Source organism: Equus asinus, chromosome 15 (genome assembly GCF_041296235.1).
Source record: "Equus asinus isolate D_3611 breed Donkey chromosome 15, EquAss-T2T_v2, whole genome shotgun sequence".
In the NCBI taxonomy this organism is placed as follows: domain Eukaryota; kingdom Metazoa; phylum Chordata; class Mammalia; order Perissodactyla; family Equidae; genus Equus; species Equus asinus.
In genome coordinates this window covers 19,260,309-19,278,288 of record NC_091804.1, presented here as the reverse complement: position 1 = coordinate 19,278,288, position 17,980 = coordinate 19,260,309, and the positions used below count along the sequence as shown (strand labels likewise).

The 17,980-nt window shown below is 38.1% G+C and overlaps 1 protein-coding gene across 5 annotated transcripts in view; it reads right to left on the bottom strand.

The window, feature by feature from the left end:
• The window catches only part of RNF24 (ring finger protein 24), a 72,008-nt gene that overhangs the window by 42,573 nt on the left and 11,455 nt on the right, over positions 1–17,980 (bottom strand). For 2 of the 5 annotated variants that reach the window (XM_070485624.1, XM_070485625.1), the window contains exon 2: positions 9,064–9,106. The exons of 2 other annotated variants lie outside the window; for them this stretch is intronic. The gene's annotated coding sequence lies outside the window, so the exon portion shown is untranslated. Of the gene's footprint in view, positions 1–9,063; positions 9,107–11,817; positions 11,886–17,980 lie in introns of those variants that run through there. One more of the 5 variants, XM_070485623.1, reaches the window with a different exon arrangement.

Genomic DNA, 17,980 nt, shown 5'->3' with positions numbered 1-17,980 from the left:
ATATATATTTTAGTTATTTTCTTAGTGGTTACTCTAGGGATTACAATATGTATCTTATGACAATGTACTTCAGAGTAATACTAATTTAATTCCAGTGAAATACAGAAACTACGCTCCAATATAGTTACATTCCTTCCCCAGTCCTTGTGATATTATTTTCATATGTTATGTCCTATATATGTTATAAACCCAATGATACAGCATGACAATTTTTGCTTTATACACTTTTATGACTTTTAAAGATGATAAAAAAGGAGAAAATATATTTATAGAGTCTTTTATGTTTACCTACATATTTACTCTTTCCAGTACTCTTCCTTCCTACCTGTGGATTCAGGTTACCATCTGGTATTATTTCCTTGATCTGATATAGCTCCATTCCCTCCTCTTCTTTTTGTGCTATTATTATTATATAGATTACATCCTTATATGTCATAAGCACGATACATTTTAATAGTTATTGTTTTATGAAATTGTCTTCTACTTTTTGAAATAATTAAAAGCAACAAGGGATGTTGACTGTGGTGAGATAGCTAACTTTTCTTATCCACTCACTTTTCTTCTTGATACCAAAAGCTGTGTTCTAGCAAGTCTTCCAGTGTCATACAACTCAGAACTGGAAGTCTTAAGGTTGAACCATCTCTCACAACTTGATGATGATGTTTATAATTTTTTTCTCTAAGTTGTTCATTAAAAAAAGAAAGCTTTTTGGGCCAGCTCAGTAGCACAGTGGTTAAGTTTACAGGCTCCGGCCTGGGTTTCGTGGGTTTGGATCCTAGGCACAGACCTACACACCATTCATCAAGCCATGCTGTGGTGGTATCCCACATACAAAACAGAGGAAGACTAGAATGGATGTTAGCTCAGGGCCACTCTTCCTCAAGCAAAAAGAGGAAGACTGGCAACAGATGTTAGCTCAGGGCCAATCTTCCTCACCAGAAAAAAAAGAAAAGAAAAGAAAAAAGAAAGCTTTTGGCAAATTAGAAGTAACTCACTTCTTTGTTCTTTACTGAATATCTTTATGGCCTCTTGAAACATTATTTTCTAAAAAATCTTTGAGTGGGTAGATGATAAGAAACTTTTAAAATTTCAAAAATATGTCACCAAGCAATAGAAAAATCTAAGCTTTCACATCAAAAGGATGTGCTGGGTGCCAGAGAGAACTATTAGGAAAAAAAAAATAGACATATATTGGTAAAATTTCTGAATTCTAGAATTAAGAACCTGACAAATTTCCAGAAAGAAAAGCCAAGTTACTACAATGGAAGGCAAATAGAACTGTTATCAGATATCCTAGGCCACAGGTAATAGAGTGGACTTGGGCTTATGGAGTCAGAGAGCCTGGGGTTTAATCATGGATTTGGCAGTGACTGAGCATATTACTTATCTTTTCTACATCTCAGTTTCCTCATCTAATAAGATAGAATAATAGTAGTAATTACTTCATAGAGTTTCATAGGAATTAAATGACTCAATACTGAAAAGCACTCAGAACAGTACCTGGGTACATAGTGTATACTTGAGAAATGTTAGTTATCATCATTATTAAGGAAAATACTGAATAATACAAGACAATAGAGGTCACTGTCTATACCTCCATCAAAAGACAGTCGGGTAGACTTCTGATTGCAGATACATGGAGTAGACATTTCCCTATTTCTCCATCTAAATACCACTAGAAACTCTGGACATTATATATAAAACAATGAGAAGTCTATGAGAAGACTCTGAAAGATGGTGAAAAGAAGGCACACTAGCTAAGAACCTCAGGACCCAAGGAACAACATAGTGGTGAGTTCCCTGGGATTTCTTTTTGTCTCATCTGTCCCAGACTCAGGGCTGGACAAGTTGGCAAACCAGAAATGAGAACAGATGAAGACAAAAAAAGTCCCTGTTCTCTCTGGCCACAGGACCACAACAAAAGGGGTAGCCTTGCAAGACAGACAACTTTGACAGTAACTGCTCTACTCCAGCTAAACATCCCAGAAAAAACTGGGGCCCATCCCATCACATGCCAGCAAAGACTGAATGGAGAGCTAGATTTCCACCCTTGCCAGGATGTAACAAAGTGCCCAAAGCTGCCCTGCTAGGTAGTGTCAGAAAAGGCCAAGTAGGAAGATGGAAATTTTATCCTGCCAGGTGGTAACGAGGCCCCATCTCTGCAGTATCAGTGGATACAGTATCAGTCACCTCTATCCAGCAGTAATAGGGTGACTGAATGCCTCGCCACTTGGGTGATGACAGAGGAGGTCTAACAGAGAATCAGGATTTTACCACCACCCAGCAGCAACGAGCACTCCTACTCCTCCCAGCCGAGGAGGTATCAGTGAAAGCCTAGTGGAGAGCTGGAACTCCCATTCCTGCCCAGCAATAACAAGAAGCTCCCTTACTCCACTGTGTCAACAAAGGCTGAAGGGGGAACCTGGACTTCTAGCCTCACCTGGCAGTAATGAGGAGATGCTCTATTTTTTTTGCTGCCAGAGCAGTGTTGGAGGAAGCCAGATAACACAGAAGGTTTAAACAAAATCCAGATTCTTATAATTAACACAAAATGTCCAGGTTTCAGTTAAAAATCACTCATCATACCAAGAAGTAGGAAGATCACAAACTGAATGGGAAAAAGAATCAACAAATGCCAAAACTGAGAAGACAGAAATCTTAGAATTAACTGACAAGTATTTTAAAGCAGCTAGCATAAAAATATTTCAACAAGCAATTATGAACATTCTTGAAACAAATGAAAACATGGGAAGTCCCAGCAAAGAAACAAATGACATAAAGAAGAACAAAATAGAAATTTTAGAACTAGAAAATACAATTTTGAAATAAAAAACTCAGTGAACTGGGGCCGGCCCAATGGTGCAGCAGCTAAGCTTGCATGTTCTGCTTCAGTGGCCCAGGGTTTGCTGGTTCAGATCCTGGGTGCGGACCTACGCACTGCTTGTCAAGCAGTGCTACGGCAGGCGTCCTACATACAAAGTAGAGGAATATGGGCATGGATGTTAGCTCAGGGCCAGTCTTCCTCAGCAAAAAGAGAAGGATTGGCAGCAGATGTTAGCTGCCAATTTTTCTTAAAAAAAATTAAAAAAAACACAGAAAACTCATTGGATGGGCTTGACAGCAGAACTGGGGGAAAGAGGAAAGCATCAGTGAACTAAAAGACAGAATAATAGAGGGGCTGGCCTGGTGGCGCAGTGGTTAAGTTCGCATGTTCTGCTTCTCGGCAGCTCAGGATTCGCCGGTTTGGATCCTGGATGCGGACATGGCACTGCTTGGCAAATGCCATGCTGTGGTAGGCATCCCACATATACAGTAAGAGGAAGATGGGCATGGATGTTAGCTCAGGGCCAGTGTTCCTCAGCAAAAAAAAAAAAAGAGGAGGATTGGCAGTAGTTAGCTCAAGGCTAATCTTCCTATAAAAAAAAAAAAAAATGGGGCCAGCCCCGTGGCCGAGTGGTTAAGTTCATGTGCTCTGCTGCAGGCAGCCCAGTGTTTCGTCGGTTCAAATCCTGGGTGCAGACACAGTACCACTCATCAAGCCATGCTGAGGCAGCATCCCACATGCCACAACTAGAAGGACCCACAACTAAGAACACACAACTATGTACCAGGGGGCTTTGGGGAGAAAAAGGAAAAAAATAAAATTAAAAAAAAAGAAGAAGAATAGAAAACTACCCAATCTGAACAACAGAGAGAAAATAGACTGAAGAAAAATGAACAGAGCCTTAGAGATAAGTGGACTACAATAAAAAATTTAACATCCATGCCATTGATTCGAAGGAGAAGAGAAAGAGGGCAGAGCTGAAAAAGTAGTCAAAGAAATGAATAAAAACTTCCTAAATTTTGCAAAAGACATAACTGTACAAATTCAAGAAGCTGAGCAAACAGAATAAACCCAAAGAAATCTACACCTAGACACATCCTAGTCAAACTTCTTAAAAACTAAAGACAAGGGAAAAAAAATCTTGAAAGCAATAAGAGACAAATGTATAGTACCTTAGGGGAAAAACAATTTGAAAGAGAGCAGATTTCTCATCAGAAATGACAGTGGCTATATTAACATCAAAAAAATATTAATATCAGACAAAGGAGAAATAGTCTAGTTCACCATTATACTTGGAGACTTCAATAGCCTCTCTCAACCATTGATGGAACAACTAGATAGAAAATTAGGAGCATAAAGAAAAACTCAGCAACACATTAACCAATAGATTGTAACCAAAATTTACGGAACACTCTACCTAATAAAATCAGAATACATTCTTTCAAGTGCCCATGGCACATATAACAAGATAGACCATATCCTAGATCATAAAACAAACCTCAACAAATTTCTAAAAATTGAAGTTATATAGAATATGTTCCCACACACAACAGAATCAAGCTAGAAATCAATAACAGAAAGGTAACAGGAAAATCTCCAAATACTTTAAAACTAATCAACACACTTCTAAATAATGCATGAATCAAAAAGAGGTCTTAAGGGAAATTAAAAAAACACAGTAAATTGATTGAAAATGTAAATGCAACATATCAACATTTGTGGGCTATAGGTAAAGCAGTGCCCAGAGGGAAATTCATAGCACTAAAATGAATACATTAGAAAAGAAGAATCTCAAATCAATAATCTAAGCTCCTACATCAAGAATCTAGCAAAAGAGTAAAATGAACCCAAGTTAAGCAAAAAGAAGGAAATAATAAAGAGAAGAAATCAATGAAATTGAAAACAGGGAAACAATAGAGAAAATCAACAAAACAAAAAGCTAGCTTTGTTCTTTGAAAAGATTGATAAAATTTACAAACATCTAGCAAGAATGATAAGAGAGGACACAAATTACCAATATCAAGAATTAAACAAGAGATATCACTACAGATGCTGCAGACATCAAAAGGATAATAAGGATATACACACATAAATTTAGCAACAGAAATAAAATAGACGAATTCCTCAAAAAACAGAAACTACCACCACCTCTCCCAATATACAGTAGTCCCCCCTTATCCATGGAGGATACATTCCAAGACCCCTGGTGGATGCTTAAAAACATCCACACATGGATAGTACCAAACCCTATATACACTATGCGTTTTCATACATACGTATTGAGGTGTGACAGCAAAACTAGCATGAATTTCCTTCCCCTTCTTCACAATTTCACAGATAGAAGATCCATTTTTACCACAGATCTTAGCAACCTCAGCACACAATTTTTTTCTTTTTTTCTTAAAGATTTTATTTTTTCCTTTTTCTCCCCAAAGCCCCCCGGTACATAGTTGTGTATTCTTCGTTGCGGGTTCTTCTAGTTGTGGCATGTGGGACGCTGCCTCAGCGTGGTCTGATGAGCAGTGCCATGTCCACGCCCAGGATTCGAACTGACGAAACACTGGGCTGCCTGCAGCAGAGCGTGCGAACTTAACCACTCGGCCACGGGGCCAGCCCCTCAGCACACAATTTTTTTCTTTCCTTAAGTGGAGAACTTTCACCTTTTCACTTACAGGAAGGACTTTATGGCTTCTCTTTGGCATATCCGAACTGCCAGCATCACTACTCATGCACTTTGGGGCCAATATTAAGTAACATAAGGGTTACTTGAACACAAGCACTGTGCTACCAAGACAGTAGATCTAATAATCGAGATGGCTATTAAGTGACTAACAGGAGGGTAGTGTGAACAGTGTGGATATGCTGGACAAAGCGATGATTCATATCTCAAGTAGGATGGAGCAGGGCAGTGCAAGGTTTCATCATGCTAATCAGAACAGCATGCAATTTAAAACTTATGAATTGTTCATTTCTGGAATTTTCCATTTAATATCTTTGGACCCTGTTTGACTGCAGGTAACTGAAACCACAGAAAGCAAAACCATGGTTAAGGGGGACTACTATACTACCCTGATAGCCAGACCAGTTAAGGACGGTGTCTCATGAACACTGACACAAAAATTCTTAACAAAATATCAGCAAGTAGAATTCAACAACTTATAAAAGGAATTTTACACTATGACCAAGTGAGGTTTATACTAGGGATGCAAAGTAGGTTTCATATTCAAAAAAATCAATGTAATCCACTGTCTTAAATGGCTAAAGAAGAAACTAACAAATGATCATATCAACTGATTCAAAATAAAGCATTTGACAAAATTCAACACCCATTCATTATAAAAACTCCTAGAAATACAGGAATAGAAGGGAACTTCATAAATTTGATAAACATCCTGAACTTGATAAAAAGCATCTACAAAAAAATAAACAAATAAATCAAACAACAAATATGTGTGTTAAAATGTAGCGAGCCACAAATGGGATGTATTAACTTTTGTCATTAGGAAGGGGGAAAACAAAGCAAAGAAAGATAATTTCAGTAAAATCTAGAAAGGAAAAAAGGGCGAGGATAGTCATAAGAAAGCAAATGAAAGAAATGTAAAATAAAATGGTAGGAACAAGATTTAAAGTTAATTTAAGAAAAATGAATGTCTTAAATCCCCCAATTTAAAGAGACTCTGGGGCCAGCCCCATGGCCGAGTGGTTAGGTTCGCGCACTCCGCTTTGGCGGCCCAGGGTCTGGATCCTGCGCGCAGACATGGCACCGCTCATCAAGCCATGCTGAGGTGGCATCCCACATGCCACAACAAGAAGGACCTACAACTAGAATATACAACCATGTACTGGTGGGCTTTGGGGAGAAGAAGAAGAAAAAAGAAAGATTGGCAACAGATGTTACCTCAGGTACCAATCTTTAAAAAAAAAAGAGAGAGAGACTCTAAGACTACATAAAACAATAATCAGCTATATGCTGTTTATAAGAAAACATTTAAAATGACTCAGAGAAATTTTTAAATGAGGGTGACAATAAGAAAATGGACAAAAATATAGAGGGCAAATATTATCAAAGAGAAAGTAGGAGTGCCAGTTTCAAAACAGGTAGAAATGAAGGAAAAAAAAGTTATATAGAACAATGATGTTTTATAGTGATTAAAAAAATTAGAGATATATATTACCAAATAAGATATAACAGATATGAAACTTTACTTAATATAACATTAAAATATAGAAGCAAAGTTTATTAGAAACACAGAATCTGGTAAAAACATAACCATGGTGGGAGCCTAACATACCTCTCTTAGAATTTAACAGATCAGTAGTTGAAAAAAAAAAGAGGGAGAATATAAACAGTACCATTAACAAATAATAAATACATGTTTAGAACTTTGTATCTTACAGAGAAAACATTCTTTTCAAATGAATCTGGAATATCTACTTTTAGATATACTGATTGTTTATTATGTCATAAAGAACATTCAAAAGAGTAGAAATAGGCCATGTTCTGTGACCATAATGCAACAAAATTAACTCAACAGTAAGACGATAAAAGAAAACTACCCACAACTGGAAGGACCTGCAGCTAAGATATACAACTGCGTACGGGGGTGGGGGGGCGTTTGGGGAGACAAAGCAGGAAAAAAAAAAAAAAAAAGATTGGCATCAGTTGTTAGCCCAGGTGCCAATCTTTAAAAAAAAATAAAATAAAAAAAAAGAAAACTAACTACTTGGAAATTCAAAAAATAATCTTTGAAATGACTTAGATCCAGGAGGTAGCCAAAACAAATCACAGAACACTTACAAATTAATCACTTTGGTGGGAAAAAGCCTTGTACTGAGAGAAAAATTAATAATCTTCAATACTTGTATTATCAATGTAAAAAGAATTATGACAATAAACGAACAGAAGAATTCACTTTAGAAGTCGGGAAAATAATGAATCAAACAAAATAAACCATAAGAAGGAATTAATAAAGGTCAAACAAAAATAGATGAATTAAAACAAACAAGGGGCCAGCCCCGTGACCGAGTGGTTAATTTCCCACGCTCTACTTCGGCGGCCCAGGGTTTCACCAGTTCGAATCCTGGGCGCGGACATGGCACCACTCATCAAGCCAGGCTGAGGCGGCATCCCACATGCCACAACTAGAAGGACCCACAACTAAAAATACACAACTATGTACTGGGGGGCTTTGGGAGAAAAAATGAAAAAATAATAAAATCTTAAAAAAAAAAATCCAGAAAAGAAATGATATCAACCAACCAACCTACCAAGAAAATACTAAGAATGAGATAAAAAAATATTGATAGGCCAAGGTTAAAACAGAAAAATCTATAAGAGAATTCACTTAAACCTAGATTAAATGTATGATTTTATAGGAATATAAATAACAAAAACTGGCTCTAGAAGAAATCCTAAAAATATGGAACTCTGTCTTCAAAAAAAGGCCTCAGACCCTGACAGCAATGGAGATGGAACTCCATCTAAACGTGTACAGATAATTTCTCTGCTTTATAAACTGATCCAGAGTATAGACCAAAAAAAAAAAAAAGAAAAAAAGATGGAAAGCATCCGAACTCATTTAAAAGGTAACCATAGTTCTAAAACCAAAACCAAAACTACACAGCAGAGTTCACAAACTCAAGGCCTATGGGCTGAATTCGGCCTTGTGAATATGTTTTGCTTGCCCTATACAAAGTTTTAAAAGTTGAGAGAACAGTTTAAATTTGAGAGATTCAACCTAAAACTTGCAATTTCCAGCTTTATATGGAAAAAGATCAGAAGATCTGATAACTCTGAGCTTCATTCTTGCATGGCAACAATAGCCTGAGAGGGCTTGGGGCCTCCAAGCTGCCATGTTGCTGTACAAATGGGACGAGAGCAAGGGACAGTCTTACAGACTAGTGTGAGTGCACCTCTGGACCTAGGTCAGCACGCTTTCATTTGTCACAATTTCTGTCACCCCCACCACTCCCAAACTCTGAACCAAATGTCGGTGGTCACTTATTGTTGTGCTCATGCTGTTATTTTTCTCAAAGAAGATAAACATTTTTACCTCTATCAAAAAATCAAAATAAGAGAAAAGGAGGATTGCATGATTTTGTTTTCTACCCAGCATACGCAAATGATTCAATTTCCTGCCTTGGCCCTGTTGGCACTGAGTTTGTGCCCCTGCTTTATGGCTTCTATCTTTGATTTCCCCACACCAGATTACAGAAATACTTATATTCTTAATACTTACATGGTTTTGCATCTTAAATTTAAATGTTTAATCCATCTTGAATCTGTGGCATGGAAAAAAGACCTAAAGTTATTTTTCAAGTGGTTAGTCATTTCTTCCAATAAGATTCATAAAATTCTTTCTCCACTGTCTTAAAATTGCACCTGTTTCAGAGTCACTTTTTACATATGCCTGGGTCTGTTTCTGGATTTTGTAGTCTATTCCTTTTTTTCCGTCTATGATGACCCACATCAGCGCTCAAAGTTTTATTTTAATATAACTTTAGCATACCAACAATTCATACACAATAGAGCGATATTTCCATCATTATTCTTCCTTTTTAATATTTTCAAGGCTATTCTTAGACAATCTTTTTTCAGATGAAGTTAAAAAAATCCTGTTGGGAAGGTGACTGAAAGCATATTAAATTTATAGCTTATTTTAGGGAGAATGGGTCTTTATATCGAGGCACATGATATGTCTTTCATTTATTCTAATCTTATTTTATGCCTCTCCGTAGATTTGTATAACTTTATTCATATAGGTTTTATAATTTTCCTTAATTTATTCCCAGTTATTATATATATTTTTGTTGTTATTATGAAGGAGATCTTTTTTTTTCATTATATTTTCTAAGCTGGTTATTCCTGGCATAGAGAAAAGCTACTGCTTTTTGTATATTTATTTTGGAGCCTAACCTGGGAAAAATTTTTAGGGCAGGTGCAACTAACTGTCTGCATAAAAATAAATCTAAATAAAGCACCCATAGAACACTCAGCTCTGAGCAGTGAGCACTCCAACAAAACCTAGCTGTGAGATATACACCAAGGCAACTAAACATAGTGACTTTCTATATGAGCTTTTTACTTAGATATCACCTAAAATAATTATGAAAAATACATATCACCAAACATAACTTTTGTTTTGGACCAGCTGATCTCTAGCTTATCTTTGTGACAACAAAATAGCAAATTGGCAAGTTATCTCTTAAGACCCCGCCCAAACAGGACTGTGCCCAAACACAGTCCATGCTTTAGAGGATACAATCTTTTTGTTTTCTAACATAATCAAAGATAGTCTCAAGAACAAACTATAAATACGAGAAAACCAGGATACACCCCTGTTCACTTGGACCAATTAAAGAAGAGATGATTCCCGCAGACCTGTGACTGAGGTTCAGCTGCTGAGCCACAGTGTAGCCTCACTGGACTGGCCAGTACCTGGCCCTACTGAAATAACCTGAGCCTAAGAGCATTACATGGCAGGTTCTATGTCTGTATTAGCAGTCAGAGGTAGATGTGGAGTCTCTGCAGGTAGGCCCGTAGCTGACGGCTCTGCACAATGTGAGGCCAATGAAACTGCAAACACATCTATTATTAGTTGGACTTGGTAGATTTCACTACTATAAAGAATACATGAATTTGCTTGAATATGCATAAACTATCCCCAGAAGGATATCCAAGAAATTGATAACATGAGCTGCTTTTGGTGAGTGGATGAGGACCCTAGAGAGGACAGTCTTTTCATTATATATGAATATATCCTTTTGTATCTTTTGAATTTAAAGTAAAAAATCAGTAACGTATTTGACCAATATTTGTCTACATGCGCACATAAAACCTGGTAGAGACAATGGTACTAAAGGATGTAAAGGGAGGAGGTGTTAGTAGATGTTTGTCTGTAGAGAAGCACAGACTATATGTATAGAATTAAGCACGTATTTCCTGCCGTATCCAGAGCGCATCAGTGAATGTCAAACACTTAGATCCCCCACAAAGCATCCCTATGCCAGGGAAGAATACTTCAAGTTTAGCAGAGAAACTCTTCTTAAAACCACTTATATTTCTTTCTTCTAGCTCTAAATCCACCGAAGTTATATACTGATTTTAATTCTGTTTTCCCCAAGTGACTTACCAACTCATGCCTAGTCAACGTTCAAGTTCACCTGAAAACTCTATTTTTCATAACCAATCTATAAATTGGCAATCTTGTGAGCTTTGGTCAGCAAGCTTTTCCTAGGCCCCGGTTATCCCTGAGAAAGGTAAGGTTGCATTTCTGTACGTGTAGAGATCCCGACCCCCAAATGCAGCACCTTGGGTAGAGATCCTACACTGAGATGTTTTGTGCCTGTACCTAAGCTGCCACTCCTGGCTAATACCACTACCTCACTTCCTTCAAAGTGCTCCAGTCTCTGCCACCTAGATTTCAGAAGTTTCCTCTGCATTCCCAGTCTTTTATAATCTTCTCTGGTACTTAGCTACCGGAAATTCTTTTAAGATATCAGGGTTCAAAAATCTTTTATCTTCAAAAGGCAGATAGCCTTTTGAAAAATAAATCAACAATAAAAGTTGTAACTCCTTGGAAATGCACAGGGTATCAGACAGAAATCAACAAAACTTGTTTAATGGAGTAGTCATGAAAGATTAATTTGTTTTTAAATTAAAGGACTTGAGTTTTGTTCAGTTTACAGACAGGGTAACTTAACTAAATTCAAGTATACAAAAGGTTATTAGAAGACACTAAATTTCCTTTGCATATGAACCCCCTTTCCTAAATTGTAGCACACAATTAAGTTAAGTTGTTGAGCTGACTCTAATTCAAACCCTGAACCCCGGGGAAGGTGCAGTCTCTAGACCTTGTTAAATTACTGTGGGAGAAGTGGCAAGAGGGCCCTCTATAAACCTCGATAGGTTACCTCCTATTCTTGAGGGTTCTGCGTTGAGCACATTAATTACAGGACTCTACTGGTGAATTCTCAATTACCAGAAAACGTACCTGTTTTTCAGGACTCCTAAAAGAGCTCAGAATTCCTGAAGAGGAAAGATTAGAAGGCATAAGTTGCAGGTACTAAAACTGAAACAAGGAAGTTTAGTAAACCACAAGCACTTCTAAAGAGGTAAAACAAGAACAGGCTAACAAATGAAAAATAGAAGATTCTGTTGTTGTACTGCCTTTAAAATGAGAGAAAACAATGTCTCTGTGGTTTAGAAATTCATCAGCCAGGAAATGGGGGTAAATCAGAGGCCTCCACGGCAGTTAAAGTGGGCTCCACGAAAGACGCCAGGCATTAAGTGCAGACTCAAGCTTAGCCACTTCCCCAACCAGGACTGTAGGCAAGTCTCATTTTCCTCGTGTGTAAAATGAGGACAGTTACAACATCTGTCTCTGGGGGGGTATGCCTGGCATATAGTCAGTGCTTGTCATCATCAAGGTCTCTTTTCGTTCTTTGGTGCGAGGTTGGCATTGGGGTTGGTGTCCGAATTTTCCTGAGTCAGGCATAATTTGGGCCTGGGCCACATCTCCTTGGGCCACTCTGGTTCAGATTCAAATCTCTGAGCCTGGGCCACAAGTGGACTCCTTTCTGAAGTGAGTCAGAGTAAGGAATTTTAGGAAACGGGCATTAGTTTAGCTACATTTCTTCAACAACAACTTCCAGACGGCTAATCGGTGTAACTCAAAAGCCTATCAGCTTTTGGATCTTAATTTTGTAGGAGAAGAATTATAAAGCCATAAAACAGCATCTAAGACGCTTATGACTAACTCAGCAAACCTCAAATAGTTATGAATCCAGCAAAGTGTGTAGGCTGCCTGGTAGTTTGACACTGGTGATAATTATCTTAAATTTCTACGTATTATAGTCCTAAGACAGGCCTCAAAGTCCCTCCTTTGTCTACTGGGATCACCTTGTTCTTTTAAGAAAGATATGGGGGGGCCGGCCCGGTGGCAGAGCGGTTAAGTCGCATGTTCCGCTTTGGCGTCCCAGGGTTCACCAGTTGGGATCCCGGGTGCAGACATGGCACCGCTTGGCCAGCCATGCTGTGGTAGGCATCTCACATATAAAGTAGAGGAAGATGGGCACGGATGTTAGCTCAGGGCCTGTCTTCCTCAGCAAAAAGAGGAGGATTGGCAGCAGAGGTTAGCTCAGAGCTACTCTTCCTCAAAAAAAAAAAAAAAGATATGGGAAGACTTCATCCTTAAGATGATTTCAGGCAGACAATGGAACAGCTGAGACAGTGGCACAGATAAAACGTTATTTCAATATTCTGGAGAGTGAGTCTGGTTCTGCTAGTTTTGTGTTTTCAAAAATTCTGAAAAGGTCATAATCACTCCAGAACAGTGAATAATTCACCTCTAAATAGGTTTTTAAGAGTCGAGGCTTGCCATATCACTAGCCCTGGAAGCTCTTTCCTGTATAAAAACATTTTACAAGACCACTACTAAGCTTCATTACGCAAAGCACTATTATTTTGATTTTATAGATGAATATATTAAAGACTATAAAAACCTGTGATTTTTTTCCCCACTTCAAGATGAGAAATGGGAGATGGGTGGTTCAGGTCAGATGAAGCCTTACAAAGTCTATGTTCCAGTAAAGTCACTACATCTAGGATTGGGTCTATTCTCTGCTTGATCAGTTTTCCCAGGGGCTACTGGGTTTAGTGGGAAAAATTCACACTAACTAAGCTCCCAAGAAGCTGCCTCATAAATCACAATATCAAGTCATGAATTCAAACCAGGAAATATATCTAGTAGTTCTCCCTTGGAAGATCCCATGCATTAACCCAATTACACAAAAGAGAATGACATATTCTTAAGAGACGTTTCCATTACAATGTCAGCTCTTCTCTTCTAAAACGACATTTCCATTTAGAGAACCAATATCAGCTACCAGAAACACAGAACCCTCCTTCTTTAGAGGAAGAGATATAATGGCAAGTGCCTCTCGGTGCTCCTTTTATTTTATTTTTTTTAAAGATTGGCACCTGAGCTAACATCTGTTGCCAATCTTCTTTCTTTTTTCTTCTTCTTCTCCCCAAAGCCCTCACAATACATAGTTGTATATTCTAGTTGTAGGTCCCTCTGGCTCTGCTATGTGGGAAGCTGCCTCAGCATGGCCTGATGAGCAGTGCCATGTCCACGCCTAGGATCCAAACCCGTGAAACCCTGGGCTGCCAAAACGGAGCACAAGAACTTAACCAGTTGGCCCCGGCTCCGCCCCTTGGTGTTCCCTTTTGTTTATCATTAACCAGGTTGTAGTAGAGACTCCCCACCCCCCAGTATCATTTTTCCCTCTCTTCCACTATAATTAGAATTTTTAGCTGGGCACATGGCCACACTTCCCAGCTTTCCTCGCACCTGTGCGTGACCACATGTCTCAGTTCTGGCCAGTGCCATGGATGCACATGGAAGTATCCAGGAATCATGCTTAACAGAGCACCAAAGGTGCCCTCTTCCTCCTGCTTCATCCCCTTCTCCATCCTGGTCCCTATAATGTGTATTCCAACATCCTGCTCAATAAGGATATGGTTTACACCCAAGAGGTGGGTAGAGTGCTAAGAGGGAAAAGGGGATAATTGGTAAAAGGTCCATAATGCCATAAAGCTCCATACCAGACCTGTGCCAACTTTTACATGAGTGAGAAATTTTAATCTTGTTTTAAATGACTTCTTGTTTTGGGTTTTCTATCACTAACAGGTGAACCCATCTAGCTAATATACAGAAGTCCTAGGGGAGTACTATTTTAAATCATTTTGTATTAACAGAGCATTTGGAATATCAGAACATGGATCTTAATTCTAGTTCATAAAAATATGATTTCTGCTAATACTATACATATGTTAGCCTTCCGTCATGACACATTAGGTAACTGCCTAGAACCAGGGAATCCAACATTACAATGCAATCTTCTTAATGTGATGTAGGAAATAGTCTGGGACCATCAGTAATACATTTACCAATTACCTTCACAGGACCATAGAGTTAAAAACTGTCAGTACTAATTAAGTATCACAGTCTCATTGCCCCACTTTACAGACAAAGAACCTGAGACACAGAAAGGCTGAGTTTTTCAAAGTCAAAAGGCTGGCTTTTTTTTTTTTTAACTACATCCACAAATTTGGGGGTAATATGCTCTGAGGACTGTACTTCTATGTATCCTGTTTCCAACAACTTACTTATACTAATACACAATCACTGGTTATCCCCAAATAAAATACCTAGCATTTAACTCATCAAGCTCACATAAAAATAAAAAATGTAGAATGTGACAGACCTTAGCATGTAACATGTAGCATGCAACCACAGGCATTATATAGTATGTCTGTGTTACACAGAACACTCAGCAGGAAAATAAGTTATAAAAGGAAAATAGCAAATAAAAATGACAGTGGTGCAACAGTTTTAGTTACAGTAGTCCCAGAGAGTTACATGTTGTTATTATCTCTATTGAAAGATATACCAACAGTCATGACATTATTCATGTACACAAGTTCAGCTAAAAAGAATGATGGGACATGAATCTTTTTCCACATTGTATACTGGAACACCATTCTTTGGTTTGTAGCTATCGTAACTGTTTATAGGGCTTTTCCCATCATTTGTGAATGGCAGCCAGTCATGGGACACCAGTTAACTTTCTTTATTAAAAAAAAAAAAGTAACTTCATCTCTTCTTCCTACAGGATAGGTCAGTGTGCCTCTAAGAATCTTAATTTAACAAAAAGAGAACGTGGATAGACTATGAAAATATTATGTTAGGTAAACGAAGCCAGTCACAAAGGACCACATATTATATGATCCCATTTACATGAAAGGCCTAGCATAAGGAAATCTATAGAAACAGAAGGAGTAGATTAGTGAAGACTTACAACAGGGAGGGGGGCAGCAGGACTGGGGAGTATTGGCTAGGAGAGCAGGGTTTCTTTTTGGGATAATGATAAGGAAAATGTTCTAAAACTGATGTGGTAATGGATGCACAACTCTGTGAATATACCAAAAGCCATTGCATCCTACACTTTAAATGAGTAAACTATACGGGATATAAATTATGTCTCAACAAAGCTGTTTTAAAAACAAAGGAGGGGCTGGTCCCATGGCCGAGTGGTTAAGTTCGCGCGCTCCGCTGCAGGCGGCCCAGCGTTTCGTTGGTTCGAATCCTGGGGGCGGGCATGGCACTTCCCCTCCAACCACGCTGAGGCAGCGTCCCACATGCCACAACTAGAAGGACCTACAACGAAGAATATACAACTATGTACCGGGGGGCTTTGGGGAGAAAAAGGAAGAAAATCTTAAAAAAAAAAAAAAAAAAAGAGGAAAAAAGAACTGACTTAAGACAACCATCAGCAATGATATATCCAGAATTTCCTAAAAATTTAAGAAAGAATGTAGTGCCGTTAAGTAGTCACAATTTTCCACATGATCTAACCACCACTGGAATGGAACCTCTAACCAGTCACAGCTTGGCAGCTAGGCTAAGTTGGCAGCATAACTGGTCTCATATTTATGAAAAGGAGAAAACTGAGATGTAGCAGAGATTGTTTGTCTTTGTGTTCACTCTTTCCATTGTCCCATCTCTTGCCCAACAACAACAACCACTAGGAGAGCACTTTATTAAAGGAAATAAACTACACTCATAATTAACTCTGAAGTTATTCAATCATAATAAATTCAATAACTCTGAAGCATTCCATTATAATTACTCCCATTTGAGGCTAAGGGAAGTAGTGATTCACCAAGGCCACACAGTTAACAAATAGTAGGGCCAGAACTTAAATTCTACATGCTTTTCATTATATCACCCTACTTCTTTTTTCCCTTTATGAAAATAAACTTGTAACTTACTGTGCAAAATATATGCTTGAGTTTTTAAGAGTTGGAAGTTAGTCTGAACAGAATCTAAATGCAGGCTCCACTGATTTTGTTGCATTTGTGGTTAGCCATCGTAGCCTGAAGAAAGCACTGAAATTCCTCATGAGGAGCCAGTTTTCTTCAGCTTTATGGGAACTTTCAAGCGAGATCATATGTAAAATGTCAGAAGAAGAATATTAAAATTACATCCTCAGACCTAATAAATTCAGAGGTGAACTATACCGGAACTTCATTAAATGAAGTGGAATTATGCAACAAGAGTTTCTTACCACAAGATATGGGATTTCCATAAATACAGACCGAACAATACCTGGCACTTAAAAGATACTCCAATAAATATTTATTGACATGAATAAACGTAAGACGGTAAATCCAAGCAGCATACTAGATGAAATAACACAAATATTCCTAAAAAAAAGACAAAACCACCCTTGTTTCTGACAGAAGATGAAAAGAGAATGTACAAGCTTTGTGGCCTCCAAAGAGCAGAGCGTCAACCCCACTAATCTCTGTGCTCCACCACTTTCTAGCCCACACGGCACTTAACAAATAAGGAAACAGGACAAAAACTGCACAATGGAGCCAAACACAGGGGCTTCTGGCTGTGTTAAAAGAGAGTGGAGGCAATACAGTTGAAACACAATTCCTAGAGGCTCCTTTGAAAAAAGATGTACTTTCTATCTTCATCCGAATAGTCAAATCAACCCTACTACTTAGCACCTAGTGTAATGACTTGCACACAGTAGGTGTTTTACAAGCAGCTCTTTAATTCAACAGATAGGAAAATGTAATTTTCAGCACTAAAACCATTTTAGAGTCCCGATGAGAAATAATTAGCTTTTATGCTTAGCTCAAATGACTAAAAATAAGTCTACTGATCTTATCTATGGTCTTTTGAGGCATCTCTTTATAATGGCATTCGTTATCTTTCAGAAAAAGACCCAAGTATCAGTATTTTAAAATAAACAGCATAAGCATAGCAAGAGTTTGCCTAAGGAGAAATCACACTAGCACATACTTTTAATGGCATTCTCAAATAATATGATTAGAGGCTTTCCAGAGATGGTCACTAAGCTAAGAACACCCATCTGTTCAATTTTCATTTGATATCCAAGTCTACTTTCCCCAGAATACACAAGTTCAGAAAATAAAAAAAAACAAACCGCCTCAAGGTAAGATGGAGCAGGACACAAATAAAGCTTTATTCAGCATGACTTTATTCAGTCATGAATAAAACGTGAAGACACAAAGTTAAACAAGAGGTATTATGAAAAACAATGATCAAAGGATTC